Source organism: Cherax quadricarinatus, chromosome 17, assembly GCF_038502225.1.
Source record: "Cherax quadricarinatus isolate ZL_2023a chromosome 17, ASM3850222v1, whole genome shotgun sequence".
NCBI lineage: Eukaryota > Metazoa > Arthropoda > Malacostraca > Decapoda > Parastacidae > Cherax > Cherax quadricarinatus.
Window position 1 is genome coordinate 46,347,099 of NC_091308.1, and position 18,704 is coordinate 46,365,802.

The following is an 18,704-nucleotide window of genomic DNA, read 5'->3' on the forward strand; positions in this document are numbered from 1 at the left end:
AGCAGCTCTTGTACCGTGAGCTGAGGTAGGATAACTCTTGTACCGTGAGCTGAGGTAGGATAACAGCTCTTGTACCGTGAGCTGAGCTAGGATAGCAGCTCTTGTACCGTGAGCTGAGGTAGGATAACTCTTGCACCGTGAGCTGAGGTAGGATAGCAGCTCTTGTACCGTGAGCTGAGGTAGGATAACTCTTGTACCGTGAGCTGAGGTAGGATAGCAGCTCTTGTACCGTGAGCTGAGGTAGGATAGCAGCTCTTGTACCGTAAGCTGAGGTAGGATAGCAGCTCTTGTACCGTGAGCTGAGGTAGGATAGCAGCTCTTGTACCGTGAGCTGAGGTAGGATAGCAGCTCTTGTACCGTGAGCTGAGGTAGGATAGCAGCTCTTGTACCGTGAGCTGAGGCAGGATAGCAGCTCTTGTACCGTGAGCTGAGGTACGATAGCTCTTGTACCGTGAGCTGAGGTACGATAGCTCTTGTACCGTGAGCTGAGGTAGGATAACTCTTGTACCGTGAGCCGAGGTAGGATAACAGCTCTTGTACCGTGAGCCGAGGTAGGATAGCTCTTGTACCGTGAGCTAAGGTAGGATAACAGCTCTTGTACCTTGAGCTGAGGTAGGATAACAGCTCTTGTACCGTGAGCCGAGGTAGGATAGCTCTTGTCCCGTGAGCTGAGGTAGGATAACAGCTCTTGTACCGTGAGCCGAGGTAGGATAGCTCTTGTCCCGTGAGCTGAGGTAGGATAACAGCTCTTGTACCGTGGGCCGAGGTAGGATAGCTCTTGTCCCGTGAGCTGAGGTAGGATAACAGCTCTTGTACCGTGGGCCGAGGTAGGATAGCTCTTGTCCCGTGAGCTGAGGTAGGATAACAGCTCTTGTACCGTGAGCCGAGGTAGGATAGCTCTTGTCCCGTGAGCTGAGGTAGGATAGCTCTTGTCCCGTGAGCTGAGGTAGGATAACAGCTCTTGTACCGTGAGCTGAGGTAGGATAACGACTCTAATAATATTGGCAGAATTACCTCACAATATGTTAGGTAAAAGGACCCAGGTGCAACTAATGCTAAATTTTTATTGTGACAACGTTTCGCTTTCCAGGCTTGACAAATCTCCCGGAGAGCGAAACGTTGTCACAGTAAAATGTAACATTAGTAGCACTTATGTCCTTGTACCTAACATGACAGCACCAGCGGAAGGTCTCAGTCAGATGACCAAAAGCTCCAGCTGCTGGTCATCATACGACTAAGACCTGCGTCAGGAGACCACTTGTCCTGTTTCCTGACTAATCTTACCTAACCTGTGACAGCACTTAGCTTGTAAGATAAGATAAGATAAGATTTCGTTCGGATTTTTAACCCCGGAGGGTTAGCCACCCAGGATAACCCAAGAAAGTCAGTGCGTCATCGAGGACTGTCTAACTTATTTCCAAGCTAATTTAGAATAGCAGTTCATAGCTTGTTAAATGGGCTAAGGTAGGATAACTTGTAAAATGAGGTGAAGTGTGATAGCAAATCTTAGACTGCAAAATGAGCTGAGCTAAGATAGCAAATCTGTGTCTGTAAAAATAGTTGAGGTAGGATAGCAAATGTTTGGTTGTAAAATGAGCTACCTGGAGTCTGAGTTAGGCCTGCTCTATCCTAGAGCAGGCCTAACTGTGGGTAACCTGATCAACCAGGCTGTTGGTTCTAGCCGCACAAAGTGCAACGTAAACACCACAGCCCGGCTGATCAGCCACTGACTAAGTTGTCCGGTTCCTTTATGAAGACATCAAAGAGTCTGTCAGCAGTCCCCCTTATTAAGTAAGAAGGGAAGACGTTGAAAAGTCTTGGTTCCTTCACACTTAGGTTTTTCCTTCCTTTTTTTTATTGTGGGTATTTTGCACCGTCTTCCAGATCTCTGTCATGGAGAAGGATTTGTATGTGCAGATTTGGGACCAATTTTTCTAGAATTTTTCAGGTGTAGTTCATGTCTTTTTCTCGCCTACTCTTCAAGGAGTACGGATCGAGGGACGTCAAACGTGACTGAATCTAAGTGAGTAGTGAAGGTTCTCTGCACATTCTCCAGGTCTGTATTATCACCTGTCTGGAACGGAGCTGTCAGAATACAACAGTACTCCAGCCTAGATTGTCAGAATACAACAGTACTCCAGCCTAGACTGTCAGCATACAATAGTACTCCAGTCTAGAGCCTCAGAATACAACAGTGCTCCAGCCTAGAGTGTCAGAATACAACAGTACTCCAGCCTTGAGTCTCAGAATACAACAGTACTCCAACCTAGAGTGTCAGAATACAACAGTACTCCAACCTAGTGTCAGAATACAACAGTACTCCAACCTAGAGTGTCAGAATACAACAGTACTCCAACCTAGAGTCTCAGAATGCAACAGTACTCCAGCCTAGTCTCAGAATACAACAGTACTCCAGCCTAGAGTGTCAGAATACAACAGTACTCCAGCCTAGAGTGTCAGAATACAACAGTACTCCAACCTAGAGTGAACAAGGTACTTGAAAAGTATGATTATATGCTTGGCATCTCTTGTTTTAAAGGTTCTAGTTATCCGGCGTATCATTTTCCTTGCTGGTATGATAGCGACACTGCTGTGATCCTTGAATGTGAGATCTTCTTACATGATCACTCCCAGGTCTCTCACATCAGCCTTTTGTTATATTGCTATCCGAGCTGAGATAGGCTAACAAATCATAGCTTGAAAAAATGAGGTAAGATAGCAAATACTTGCTAGAAAAATGAGTTGAGATAGGATGGGAAATCTTTACTAGTAAAATGAGTTGGGGTAGGTAAGCAGCTATTAGCTTGTAAAATATATGCAGGAACTCTTAGCCTAAATCCTGCAGGAAAACTCTTAAGTGTAAAATAAGAAGACAAAGAGAATGAGTGGGAGGTTCCTGGTGAAAAATACTGCCTTCCAAGACAGCAGTGGGAAGACCAGAGGATTTGAAGCAGGAGTCCTGAGAACAATGGTCCCTACACTCTACTGAGCCTTCTTCCTTCTTCCTCTTACCTCTTCTTTATTCTTTCTTTTTCTTCTTCGTCTTCGTGATAATGGTGGTTTTAATGATGATAGTGATAATGGTGATAATGATAGTGGTGATAGTAATAATGATCGTGATATGACGATGGTGATAGTGTTGATGATAATGATGGTGATGGTGATATGATGGTGCTGATAATGGTGTGGATGGTGATAATGATGGTTATAATGATGTTAATATAAAGGTAGTCATGATGTTGATTATAGTGATGGATAACGAGAACTTTCAAAACAAGAGATGCCAAACCAATGATTATCCTCTTTTAAGTCACTTGTTTTCGCTAGCCTGGAATACTGCTGTACACTAACAGTTCCTTTCATGACAGGTGAAACTGTAGATTTAGTGAGTATACAGAGGACCCTCACTGCATATATAAGCTCAATAAAGCACCTCAATTACTGGAAACGCTTAATGGCCCTTGACAGATACTCCTTAGAGCACAGGCGAGAAAAGTACATCATAATTTACACCTGGAAAATCCTAAAATGATTGGTTCCACATTTGCACACAAAAATCACTCTGTATGAAAGCAAAAGACTCGGCAGACGGTGCAACATTCCTCTCTCAATGAAAATCAGGAGTGCTGTGAGTATATGTCAAGTGCCCAAGACTTTCCACCGATGCCTCTATCTTTACGAGTTGAGCTCTAGATGGAATAATATTGAAGGAAACACTATAGACTGTTTTGGGAGGTGATATATTGAGAATAATTGGTAGAGCCTCAGCCTGTGTGTGACCATCTCTAAGCCTTGTCGAGTTCTCAGAGAGCTCTGAGCTACGGCCAAGGGAAGCACGTGACGTCATGGCTCGGTGAGGGAGCCTTGCTATAAAGGTATTAGGAATTTATATATATATATATATATATATATATATATATATATATATATATATATATATATATATATATATATATATATATATATATATATATATACAGCCTCCCATCATGCAAAAGTGAGCTTAATAAACCCCTTGAGGGAGCTGGACAGACACGTAAAGTCAGTACCTGACCAGCCGGGCTGTGATTCCTACGTTGGACTGCGTGCAGTAAGAGCCTGGTTGATCAGGTCCTGATCCACCAGGAGGCCTGGACATTGGCCGGGCCGTGGGGGCGTTGACCCCTTGAAACTCCCTCTAGATATGGTGATGGCGTCAGTGATAACAGTGGTGATGATAACGATGGTGTTGATAGTGACAATGGCTGTGTTGATAATGGTGACAATGATAGTGTTGATGGTGATAACGATGGTATTGATGGTGATAATTGTGATAGTGATGGTACTGGTGACAGTGATAACGATGGTGTTGATAGTCTTGTTGATAATGATGGTGTTGGTGGTAATGATGATGGGGTTAACTATGGTGGCGATTGTGATAACGGTCGTGTTGATGGTGATACCATGAGTTTTGGTGTTGATGGCGATAATGAAGGTGATTATAATGGTGGCAGTGATGGTAATGAGGAAGGGATTGATGATTATGATGTTAATGATTATAATAGTGATAATGATGGTGATAATGATAGTGTTGATGGTGATGATAGTGACTATGAAGGTCTTTGCAGCGTCTTATCACCTCACTTCAAACCTGTGTATATAAATTGAGAGATGTATATCTCAGTATATAGACACCAGGGTATACACATCTCAGAGTATATACACCAGTAGGTGCATACTTCAGTGTATACACTCAAAGTCGTGTATGTATCTGTGTACATACACTGAGATGTACATATATGTGTATATATTCACGGGTGATTATTTCCCCGTGAATATTCATAGAAATATATATATATATAAGTGTATGTACACAGAGATATGCACATATCGCCGCGAATATACACCGAGATGTATATATCTGTATATACACCGAGGGGTGAATATACTTTAGTGTATATACACTGGTAGGTATATATCTGTGTAAATACACTGAGAGGTGTATATCTTAGTCTCCATGACCCTTGTACAGTCGATAGGGTTTAAACTTCATAAAAACCACAAAAACTTGGCCAGGTTGACTGCTAGGTCCTAGTATACGTTTGATCAGTTAGGTTGTTGGTGGTAGCTGCATGCAGGATGACGTTGACACTATAACCCTACTGAACAGGACACTGATAGAATTTATCCAATGAGGAGCAGGGGTGCGGTGGGCACAATACGGGAACACTATATCAACATCCTGGGTCCCAGACTATTCCACATCTTACCAGAAGATATCAGAAACACGGCTGGAACAAGTGTAGAAGCCTTAAAGAGGAAATTGGACAAGTATCTTCACGTGCCAGATCAACCAGACTGTAATGGATATGTGGAGCAGCGGGCCTCCAGCAGCAACAGCCTGGTTGACCAGGCAAGCCCCAGACGAGCCTGGCCCATGGCCGGGCTCCGAGAGTAATCAAACTCTCGAAGCTCTTCAAAGGTATATCAAAGATAAAAGTGTATCACGTTCCCTCTTAAAGAGAGTTTCTTACACACTTGCATATGAAGGGTGTTGAACAGTCTTGGTTCCCACAAACTAATGCATGAAAGGAGGGTGTTTAACAGTCTTGGTCCTTACAGACTTATCATCCTATCTCTCGGTAAATTTATTGCTTCCCGTGTTTTCATTGGAGGTCTCTTGCTCAGTCTACCGTGTTTCCTTCTCTCGTGAAGACTGATTCCCCTCTAAGGGGAAAGAGCGGACGTTCCTTGATAGTGAGGGCGTTACCATTACGTTCCTTGATAGTGAGGGCGTTACCATTACGTTCCTTGATAGTGAGGGCGTTACCATTACGTTCCTTGATAGTGAGGGCGTTACCATTACGTTCCTTGATAGTGAGGGCGTTACCATTACGTTCTTTGATAGTGAGGGCGTTACCATTACGTTCCTTGATAGTGAGGGCGTTACCATTACGTTCCTTGATAGTGAGGACGTTACCATTACGTTCCTTGATAGTGAGGGCGTTACCATTACGTTCCTTGATAGTGAGGGCGTTACCATTACGTTCCTTGATAGTGAGGGCGTTACCATTACGTTCCTTGATAGTGAGGACGTTACCATTACGTTCCTTGATAGTGAGGGCGTTACCATTACGTTCCTTGATAGTGAGGGCGTTACCATTACGTTCCTTGATAGTGAGGACGTTACCATTACGTTCCTTGATAGTGAGGGCGTTACCATTACGTTCCTTGATAGTGAGGACGTTACCGTTCCTTGATTACGTTCCTTGATAGTGAGGGCGTTACCATTACGTTCCTTGATAGTGAGGGCGTTACCATTACGTTCCTTGATAGTGAGGGCGTTACCATTACGTTCCTTGATAGTGAGGACGTTACCATTACGTTCCTTGATAGTACGTTCCATTACGATAGTGAGGGCGTTACCATTACGTTCCTTGATAGTGAGGGCGTTACCATTACGTTCTTTGATAGTGAGGGCGTTACCATTACGTTCCTTGATAGTGAGGGCGTTACCATTACGTTCCTTGATAGTGAGGGCGTTACCATTACGTTCCTTGATAGTGAGGACGTTACCATTACGTTCCTTGATAGTGAGGACGTTACCATTACGTTCCTTGATAGTGAGGGTTACGTTACCATTACGTTCCTTGATAGTGAGGGCGTTACCATTACGTTCCTTGATAGTGAGGACGTTACGTTACGTTATTACGTTCCTTGATAGTGAGGACGTTACCATTACGTTCCTTGATAGTGAGGGCGTTACCATTACGTTCCTTGATAGTGAGGGCGTTACCATTACGTTCCTTGATAGTGAGGGCGTTACCATTACGTTCCTTGATAGTGAGGACGTTACCATTACGTTCCTTGATAGTGAGGGCGTTACCATTACGTTCTTTGATAGTGAGGACGTTACCATTACGTTCCTTGATAGTGAGGGCGTTACCATTACGTTCCTTGATAGTGAGGGTTACCATTACGTTCCTTGATAGTGAGGGCGTTACCATTACGTTCCTTGATAGTGAGGGCGTTACCATTACGTTCCTTGATAGTGAGGGCGTTACCATTACGTTCTTTGATAGTGAGGGCGTTACCATTACGTTCCTTGATAGTGAGGGCGTTACGATTACGTTCCTTGATAGTGAGGGCGTTACCATTACGTTCCTTGATAGTGAGGGCGTTACGATTACGTTCCTTGATAGTGAGGGCGTTACCATTACGTTCCTTGATAGTGAGGGCGTTACCATTACGTTCTTTGATAGTGAGGGCGTTAGTATTACGTTCCTTGATAGTGAGGGCGTTACCATTACGTTCTTTGATTACGTTCCATTGATAGTGAGGGTTACCATTACGTTCCTTGATAGTGAGGACGTTACCATTACGTTCTTTGATAGTGAGGACGTTACCATTACGTTCCTTGATAGTGAGGACGTTACCATTACGTTCCTTGATAGTGAGGGCGTTACCATTACGTTCCTTGATAGTGAGGGCGTTACCATTACGTTCCTTGATAGTGAGGGCGTTACCATTACGTTCCTTGATAGTGAGGGCGTTACCATTACGTTCCTTGATAGTGAGGGCGTTACCATTACGTTCCTTGATAGTGAGGGCGTTACCATTACGTTCCTTGATAGTGAGGGCGTTACCATTACGTTCCTTGATAGTGAGGGCGTTACCATTACGTTCCTTGATAGTGAGGGCGTTACCATTACGTTCCTTGATAGTGAGGACGTTACCATTACGTTCCTTGATAGTGAGGGCGTTACCATTACGTTCCTTGATAGTGAGGACGTTACCATTACGTTCCTTGATAGTGAGGGCGTTACCATTACGTTCCTTGATAGTGAGGGCGTTACCATTACGTTCCTTGATAGTGAGGGCGTTACCATTACGTTCCTTGATAGTGAGGGCGTTACCATTACGTTCCTTGATAGTGAGGGCGTTACCATTACGTTCCTTGATAGTGAGGGCGTTACCATTACGTTCCTTGATAGTGAGGACGTTACCATTACGTTCCTTGATAGTGAGGACGTTACCATTACGTTCCTTGATAGTGAGGACGTTACCATTACGTTCCTTGATAGTGAGGACGTTACCATTACGTTCCTTGATAGTGAGGACGTTACCATTACGTTCCTTGATAGTGAGGGCGTTACCATTACGTTCCTTGATAGTGAGGGCGTTACCATTACGTTCCTTGATAGTGAGGACGTTACCATTACGTTCCTTGATAGTGAGGGCGTTACCATTACGTTCCTTGATAGTGAGGGCGTTACCATTACGTTCCTTGATAGTGAGGACGTTACCATTACGTTCCTTGATAGTGAGGACGTTACCATTACGTTCCTTGATAGTGAGGACGTTACCATTACGTTCCTTGATAGTGAGGACGTTACCATTACGTTCCTTGATAGTGAGGACGTTACCATTACGTTCCTTGATAGTGAGGACGTTACCATTACGTTCCTTGATAGTGAGGACGTTACCATTACGTTCCTTGATAGTGAGGACGTTACCATTACGTTCCTTGATAGTGAGGACGTTACCATTACGTTCCTTGATAGTGAGGACGTTACCATTACGTTCCTTGATAGTGAGGACGTTACCATTACGTTCCTTGATAGTGAGGACGTTACCATTACGTTCCTTGATAGTGAGGACGTTACCATTACGTTCCTTGATAGTGAGGACGTTACCATTACGTTCCTTGATAGTGAGGACGTTACCATTACGTTCCTTGATAGTGAGGACGTTACCATTACGTTCCTTGATAGTGAGGACGTTACCATTACGTTCCTTGATAGTGAGGACGTTACCATTACGTTCCTTGATAGTGAGGACGTTACCATTACGTTCCTTGATAGTGAGGACGTTACCATTACGTTCCTTGATAGTGAGGACGTTACCATTACGTTCCTTGATAGTGAGGACGTTACCATTACGTTCCTTGATAGTGAGGACGTTACCATTACGTTCCTTGATAGTGAGGACGTTACCATTACGTTCCTTGATAGTGAGGGCGTTACCATTACGTTCCTTGATAGTGAGGACGTTACCATTACGTTCCTTGATAGTGAGGACGTTACCATTACGTTCCTTGATAGTGAGGGCGTTACCATTACGTTCCTTGATAGTGAGGACGTTACCATTACGTTCCTTGATAGTGAGGGCGTTACCATTACGTTCCTTGATAGTGAGGGCGTTACGATTATGTTCCTTGATAGTGAGGGCGTTACCATTACGTTCCTTGATAGTGAGGGCGTTACCATTACGTTCCTTGATAGTGAGGACGTTACCATTACGTTCCTTGATAGTGAGGGCGTTACCATTACGTTCCTTGATAGTGAGGACGTTACCATTACGTTCCTTGATAGTGAGGGCGTTACCATTACGTTCCTTGATAGTGAGGGCGTTACGATTATGTTCCTTGATAGTGAGGGCGTTACCATTACGTTCCTTGATAGTGAGGGCGTTACGATTATGTTCCTTGATAGTGAGGGCGTTACCATTACGTTCCTTGATAGTGAGGGCGTTACGATTATGTTCCTTGATAGTGAGGGCGTTACCATTACGTTCCTTGATAGTGAGGACGTTACCATTACGTTCCTTGATAGTGAGGACGTTACCATTACGTTCCTTGATAGTGAGGGCGTTACCATTACGTTCCTTGATAGTGAGGGCGTTACCATTACGTTCCTTGATAGTGAGGACGTTAGCAGTAAAGGAATGGAAACTGCCTTTTCCTTCCTTGGATTAAACTTGCTTACCTCCTACCCACCTTCACTAAAATAATGATAATATTAATAATAATATATTATCTCCAGTAATGTTTTGTACTTTATTTTTGTGTTGTTAATGTACAGGTTAAGAGCTGGCATCCTACCTTAACTCATTACAAAGCCCAACTCATTATAATTCTGTGTAAACAACCACAGTCCTGCTAGACTGTCACATGTATAATGAGCCACTCCAGTTCTGTGTAAACATCCACAGTCCTGCTAGACTGCCACATGTATAATAAGCCACTCCAGTTCTGTGTAAACAACCACAGTCCTGCTAGACTGCCACATGTATAATAAGCCACTCCAGTTCTGTGTAAACAACCACATTCCTGCTAGACTGTCACATGTATAATAAGCCACTCCAGTTCTGTGTAAACATCCACAGTCCTGCTAGACTGCCACATGTATAATGAGCCACTCCAGTTCTGTGTAAACAACCACAGTCCTGCTAGACTGTCACATGTATAATAAGCCACTCCAGTTCTGTGTAAAGAACCACAGTCCTGCTAGACTGCCACATGTATAATGAGCCACTCCAGTTCTTTGTAAACAACCACAGTCCTGCTAGACTGCCAGATGTATAATGAGCCACTCCAGTTCTTTGTAAACAACCACAGTCCTGCTCGACTGTCACATGTATAATGAGCCACTCCAGTTCTGTGTAAACATACACAGTCCTGCTAGACTGTCACATGTATAATGAGCCACTCCAGTTCTTTGTAAACAACCACAGTCCTGCTAGACTGTCACATGTATAATGAGCCACTCCAGTTCTGTGTAAACATCCACAGTCCTGCTAGACTGCCACATGTATAATAAGCCACTCCAGTTCTGTGTAAACATCCACAGTCCTGCTAGACTGCCACATGTATAATAAGCCACTCCAGTTCTGTGTAAACATCCACAGTCCTGCTAGACTGCCACATGTATAATGAGCCACTCCAGTTCTGTGTAAACATCCACAGTCCTGCTAGACTGCCACATGTATAATAAGCCACTCCAGTTCTGTGTAAACATCCACAGTCCTGCTAGACTGCCACATGTATAATAAGCCACTCCAGTTCTGTGTAAACATCCACAGTCCTGCTAGACTGCCACATGTATAATGAGCCACTCCAGTTCTGTGTAAACATCCACAGTCCTGCTAGACTGCCACATGTATATTAAGCCACTCCAGTTCTGTGTAAACATCCACAGTCCTGCTAGACTGCCACATGTATAATAAGCCACTCCAGTTCTGTGTAAACATCCAGTCCTGCTAGACTGCCACATGTATAATGAGCCACTCCAGTTCTGTGTAAACCACAATCCTGCTAGACTGTCACATCATGTGTAATGAGCCACTCCACTCCTGTGCAAGCAACCACAGTCCTGTTAGACTGTCACTTCATGTGTAATGAGCCACTCCACTCCTGTATAAACAACCACAGTCGTAAGGTTTTAGGTGGAAGGTATATGTGTACCCAGTGAAGTTAATTAAAACATAAAAGGTCGTCTCACGTCCAGGAACGTATTTACTGCCAAGGAACAGAGACAACAGGTGTCAGGAGACGTGGATATAAGTTTTCACCTTCCTCAGGAAGTATCCTGTTTCCTGGAATGAAATAGTGATGCTTATCCTACTGCCAGGGATACTTCACTGTATGCCTGTAAGGTATGCTAAGGCCAGGGATACGTCAATATATGCCTATAAAGTATGCTAATGCCTGTACGGTATCCTACTCTCCAGCCTGTCCTCAGATTCTCAGGTTAGATTTTACCTACTCATAGGTAATAATATGAACAAAAATATACGAGAGTTAATAAATAGAACACCAAGGTCAGGTGCTCCGTGTTCACACATAAGCACCATACGTTTTAATAACATCCTTAGTAAAATTTCCACTACACTGTCTCCACTTACTCCCCTAAAAAAGAAAACACTTGTAGAGGAATCATAAGAGAAGATGTAAATAGTTAAGAATCATAGGAGAAGATACAAGTAGTTAAGAATCATAGGAGAAGATACAAATAGTTAAGAATCATAAGAGAAGATGATACAGATAGTTAAGAATCATAAGAGATGAAAATACAAATAGTTAAGAATTTTATTATGATGTTACGTGTACTTGTGTGACCTTTGTGTTGTGGACAAGCAAGCATAATTCGTTTTAACAGAGATGTGTTGAAATGATTCCAGGACAAGTAAGATGACTGACTTAACACACTCTGAGGCCAGACTGTTACTCTCAGGGCAGCCTAATTTGACTACTGTGATTCTTCAAGACTCTAGCTCAGTAAATAAAGTTAGTGATTGTTGAAGACTCTACCTTAATTACCAGTCTTCCAGCGATTGTTGAAGGCAAACAGTCTTCCAGCGATTGTTGAATGCAGTCTTCCAGTGATTGTTGGAAACAGTTTTCCAGTGATTGCTGAAGTAATTGAAGTCTTAAAGTGATTGTTGACAGTCTAACAATGATTGCTGAAGACGAGCAGTCTTCCAGTGATTGCTGAAGACAACAGACTTCCAGTAATTGTTGAAGATAGTCTTCCAGTGATTGTTGAAGGCAACAGTCTTCCAGTGATTGTTGAAGACAGTCTTCCAATGATTGTTGAGGACAATAGTCTTCCAGTGATTGCTGAAGACAACATCCTTCCAGTGATTGTTGAAGGCAACAGTCTTCCAGTGATTGTTGAAGACAGCAGTCTTCCAGTGATTGTTGAAGGCAACAGTCTTCCAGTGATTGTTGAAGACAATAGTCTTCCAGTGATTGTTGAAGACGGCATTCTTCCAGTGATTGTTGAAGACAGTCTTCCAGTGATTGTTGAAGATAACAGTCTTCCAGTGATTGTTGAAGACAGCAGTCTTCCAGTGATTGTTGAACCCAGCAGTCTTCCAGTGATTATTGAAGACAACAGTCTTCCAGTGATTATTGAAGACAACAGTCTTCCAGTGGTTGTTGAAGACAACAGTCTTCCAGTGATTGTTGAAGACAGCAGTCTTCCAGTGATTGAAGACAGCAGTCTTCCAGTGATTATTGAAGATAACAGTCTTCCAATGATTGTTGAAGACAACAGTCTTCCAGTGATTGTTGAAGACAGCAGTCTTCCAGTGATTGTTGAAGACAACAGTCTTCCAGTGGTTGTTGAAGACAACAGTCTTCCAGTGGTTGTTGAAGACAACTGTCTTACAGTGGTTGTTGAAGACAACAGTCTTCCAGTGATTGTTGAAGACAACAGTCTTCCAGTGGTTGTTGAAGACAACAGTCTTCCAGTGATTGTTGAAGACAGCAGTCTTCCAGTGGTTGTTGAAGACAACAGTCTTCCAGTGGTTGTTGAAGACAACTGTCTTCCAGTGGTTGTTGAAGACAACTGTCTTCCAGTGATTGTTGAAGACAACAGTCTTCCAGTGGTTGTTGAAGACAACAGTCTTCCAATGATTGTTGAAGACAACAGTCTTCCAGTGGTTGTTGAAGACAACAGTCTTCCAGTGATTGTTGAAGACAGCAGTCTTCCAGTGGTTGTTGAAGTCAGTCTTACAGTGGTTGTTGAAGTCAGTCTTACAGTGGTTGTTGAAGTCAGTCTTACAGTGGTTGTTGAAGTCAGTCTTACAGTGGTTGTTGAAGTCAGTCTTACAGTGGTTGTTGAAGTCAGTCTTACAGTGGTTGTTGAAGTCAGTCTAACAGTGGTTGTTGAAGACAACTGTCTTCCAGTGGTTGTTGAAGACAACTGTCTTCCAGTGGTTGTTGAAGACAGCAGTCTTCCAGTGGTTGTTGAAGACAACTGTCTTCCAGTGGTTGTTGAAGACAGCAGTCTTCCAGTGGTTGTTGAAGACAACTGTCTTCCAGTGGTTGTTGAAGACAACTGTCTTCCAGTGGTTGTTGAAGACAGCAGTCTTCCAGTGGTTGTTGAAGACAACTGTCTTCCAGTGGTTGTTGAAGACAGCAGTCTTCCAGTGGTTGTTGAAGACAACTGTCTTCCAGTGGTTGTTGAAGTCAACTGTCTTCCAGTGGTTGTTGAAGTCAGTCTTCCAGTGATTGTTGAAGACAGCAGTCTTCCAGTGGTTGTTGAAGACAACTGTCTTCCAGTGATTGTTGAAGACAACTGTCTTCCAGTGGTTGTTGAAGACAACTGTCTTCCAGTGGTTGTTGAAGACAACTGTCTTCCAGTGGTTGTTGAAGACAGTCTTCCAGTGGTTGTTGAAGACAACTGTCTTCCAGTGGTTGTTGAAGACAACTGTCTTCCAGTGGTTGTTGAAGACAACTGTCTTCCAGTGGTTGTTGAAGACAACTGTCTTCCAGTGGTTGTTGAAGACAACTGTCTTCCAGTGGTTGTTGAAGACAACAGTCTTCCAGTGGTTGTTGAAGTCAGTCTTCCAGTGGTTGTTGAAGTCAGTCTTCCAGTGGTTGTTGAAGACAACAGTCTTCCAGTGGTTGTTGAAGTCAGCCTTACAGTGGTTGTTGAAGTCAGTCTTCCAGTGGTTGTTAAAGTCAGTCTTACAGTGGTTGTTGAAGTCAGTCTTATAGTGGTTGTTGAAGACAGTCTTCCAGTGGTTGTTGAAGTCAGTCTTCCAGTGGTTGTTGAAGTCAGTCTTCCAGTGGTTGTTGAAGTCAGTCTTATAGTGGTTGTTGAAGACAGTCTTCCAGTGGTTGTTGAAGTCAGTCTTCCAGTGGTTGTTGAAGTCAGTCTTACAGTGGTTGTTGAAGTCAGTCTTCCAGTGGTTGTTGAAGTCAGTCTTCCAGTGGTTGTTGAAGTCAGTCTTCCAGCGGTTGTTGAAGTCAGTCTTCCAGTGGTTGTTGAAGTCAGTCTTATAGTGGTTGTTGAAGTCAGTCTTCCAGTGGTTGTTGAAGTAAATCTTCCAGTGGTTGTTGAAGTCTCTCCCTCAATAAAGTCTTAGTCAGTCTTATAAACGTCGACGCTACTGCCATCCGGAAATTAAATCTTGGGATCTTTTTCCTTACTTCCGGCTAGAAACAAGAAACGACTATGTGAAATAATTGAATATGTTAGCAGACTTTTGTCCTTTTCTAGAAGACCTTTTATGGCTTCCATTTTCCTCTGAGTTTGAACAATATTCCGTTTTCTGTGAATCACAACATTGGGAAATTTTAAAGCTATTACTTCGTAGTTTTCGAATATTTTCTTGTAGTTTGTAGCCTTTAGTCTATAGTTATTTTTTTTTTAATGAAGATTTTTTTTGGATGCGTGAATGATATTAGACAATAAGCCCATTTGTTTTTTTTGAAAGAGGGACAAAATATTCTTCTGTTTTTATGGGAGTTGATTTGTAAACAATTTAACTGATGGATAAAACCTGGGTGGTTTAAGGCACCATTTTCCGTTTTCTGTGTGTAGGTTTAAGATGCTTCCCGTTTTCTGTGAGTGTTATTAGCGACTTGTTCGTTTTCTTTTGCTTTGGTAGTTAATAATGGCGTTCATTAGGAGCCAAGGACTCCTACCTCCAAGTTTGTCTTTCTTTCTTAATTAGGAACTTCGCTTTGGTTTTATTTTATTGATCAATTATCATTGAGAAAGAAATAATTTAGTAAAGAAAATTGCCGACTACTAACACACACACACACACACACACACACACACACACACACACACACACACACACACACACACACACACACACACACACACAGGGATGTTAGGAAGTATTTCTTAAGCCACAGAGTAGTTAGGAAGTGGAATATTCTGGGAAGCTATGTAGTGGAGGCAGGATCCATACATAGCTTTAAGCAGAGGTATGATAAAGCTCACGGTTCAGGGAGAGTGACCTAGTAGCGACCAGTGAAGAGGCGGGGCCAGGAGCTTGGACTCGACCCCTTCAACCTTAACTAGGTGAGTACAACTAGGTGAGTACACACACACACAGTGCTGAGGTTCGAATACCTTGTGAAAGTGAACGTACTCAGGAATAGAGTAAAGAAAGGGACTAACCTGACTTCAGAATAGGAGACTATGATTGTATGAGGCAGTTCCTAAGCAGAGTTCCATGGGAAAGGGAGCTGGAGGAAAAGGGAGCAAATTAAATGATGGATTATGCAGCTGGAGAGTACGAGGAGGCAGAGGAGAATTTATACCCAGAAGCAGAAGAGGCAGAGGCAAGAAAAGAATGAAGCCATGGTTCACTCAAGAGCTTCAGGGAGGTAAAAACTGAAAGTGGAGAGTGTTGACTCCAACACATGCAAAGTTATGAAAATCGAAGGGTAAAGACGTCCGGAAACACTGTACAGGCTCGGGGGACAAAGGCTGCCAAACTTCCTTGAAGAGGACCTCGGGGTGAGCATAGCTCACAGCATCTCGCCTGAGGTACACACTAAACGAATATCCGCTGCAGCAAACGCGAGACGCCAGTTTACGGGTAACTTGCAGGAACATCAAGGAGGAGGCATTCACGACCTTATACACGACATATGTCAGGGACATTTTGGAGTATGCAGCGCCTGTATGGAACCCACATTGGTAAAGAATATAAAAATGCTGAGGGGTATGAACTATGAGGAGAGACTAGAGGAGCTAAACCTGACGGCACTACAGGACGGAAGGACCAGAGTTGACATGATTATGATATTCAAATACTGAGAGGAATTGGCAGGAGGGACAGAGTCTGAGAGGCGAGTCTCAGATACACGAGGTCACAGCTGGAAATTAAAGCATAGGTGAGGCAGAGGGATTTTAGGAAATATTTATTAAGCCGTCTAGTGATCAAGAAGTGGAACGACCTAGACAGCAAAGTGGCAGAGGTAAAGTCCACACACACAGCTTTAACAATAGTTATGATTGGGCTTACGTAGCCAGGAAAGAGTGAAATCAGTAACGTCCAGCAGAGGAGCTTTTATATACCTTTGATGATTCCCCAGAGTTTTTCTACTCCCATAGCCCGGACTTGAGCCAGGAGCTGAGACTCGACTCTTGCAACCACACTTTGGTGAGTACAATTAGGTGAGTACATAAACACACACACAAACTAGGCCATAATTGCACAAACACACGGAACTGCACAAAGATAGACACACACACACACACACACACACACACACACACACACACACACACACACACACACACACACACAGAGGCAAGGCCAGCGACTGAAGGCTTGACCAGCAGTTAGCTGCAGTCTGAGGAAGTTATTGTGCCTTACTAGGAAAGCTGAGGACAACAGAAATGGGAATCAAAAAAGCCAACTGGAAGAGGAAGGGGAACCGAGGAGGAAAAATCAAGTCATGAGTGAACTGAGAGGAAATTGATGGGAGCAGGTTTGTACAAGATGGAATAAGAGTGGAAATGAAAGTTTGATTATTTTTGGAAAGTGATGGAGAAGATAGAGAAGGTAACTGTAGAGTGCAGGGACTGTTAGAGAAGATCTACAGTTGCTGAGGAAAAGGTATAAAGCTTGGAAGAGGAACTGAGGAGGGAACTGGAGGATGAAAGGAAGGGGTAATGAGATGGGAGCAGGAACAGTAATAACATGTGAGTTGCCAGAAAGAAAAGAAGAGAGAGCAAGCAAGACTTTCACAGAAATACTTTCAGGCAACCGGGAGGTGCCTGAGATAATAAGGAGAACAACAAAGGAACTCGAAATACACACAGAAATATAGAGGGGAAGAGAGAGAGAGAGAGAGACCACTGATTAGCCATGAGCTGGAGGAGAATAGGATAATGGAGGCTGAAGGGAGGACTCATGATGAAATATGGATACCGAAGTAACAGGAGATTCAAATTAATATCAAACATTGCGGTGAGGAGGATGAAGTGAACCAAATGGCAGATTTTCAGGGACTTTGAAAGTATTAGAGGGTGAAAATTACAGCCAGTCGGATTGACCATCGCAACAAGATGACATGCGACAGGATCAGGCAGTGGAAAACATACATCCACAACCTCTACATCCATCTACATCTACATCCAAAATCCTGATCCTTTCCCATGCAAAAGACCCACCCCAACTCTTATCGCAACCCTGACTATCGTCGTAACACATGTACAAGAACAAGAAATTCAGAAACCTGAGAACTAGAGCATATTAGCAAGAAGGAAGTTGGAAGTATGGTACACTAATGCTGATGAAATAACAAATAAAGAGTTATGAAAAGAGTTAATGAATAGTGAAGGCATCCCCAGACATTATAGCACTCACAGAGACGAAGCTCCTAGAGTTAACAGATGCAGTCTTCTCAACTGAATATTAGATGAGGAAAGAAAGAGGACACATGAGATGAAGGAATGGCACTGCTAATCAGAAACCAAAGGAATTTTGAGATGAGAAGAGTAAACAGAAAGGAGGCAGACGGTGGTGATGGCAGTGATGTACAATCCTCCACTAAACGGCAAAGACAAAAATAAGACTATGGCAACAGTGATTGAGGATACATTAGCCGAGGCGGTCAGAAGAGTTTACATGAACATTGTAAAGTTGCTGATAATGGGAGAGACAAATCATAAGATGATAAACTAGGAGAACCTGGAGCAGCATAGAAGAACACAACCAGAGAGAAAGGTCAAGAATACACCAGCAAAGCTGGACCTTGTATTAACCCTACGTGATTCTAAATAGAGGATATTGAATATAAAAGACCCCACGGTGCTAGTGACCACATGGTCCTGAGTTGCGAATTAATGCACAATCCATAAGCATTGTACATAAATACCTTTCTCTCTTGTCTGAGTAATATATGATGATGACAGTAACGATCAAGGAGTCAAACTCCTTGTCATTACTTTTAGTGCATTAAGATGGCAAACAATTCAGTTTGTAATGTTCTTTCTTATGCCTAACTCAATGTGGCTGTTCTATTTATCCTATAGGAACGTGGCAAAAAATAGCAGATGCAGCCTTTTGTTTACGTCCGTTAGTGTGTAATTTGTCATAGCTTCTTACTAATAGCTAAACCAGAAATTCCTTCTTGAGCCTTCGTAAATGATTTAAGAAATAGTCAGTTGTGATGAGCTTCT

General features: G+C 43.0%; 1 protein-coding gene across 1 annotated transcript in view; it reads left to right on the forward strand.

The window, feature by feature from the left end:
• Positions 1 to 18,704, forward strand: part of LOC138852841 (uncharacterized) — a gene marked incomplete at its 3' end in the record, with an annotated part of 1,165,962 nt that overhangs the window by 699,540 nt on the left and 447,718 nt on the right.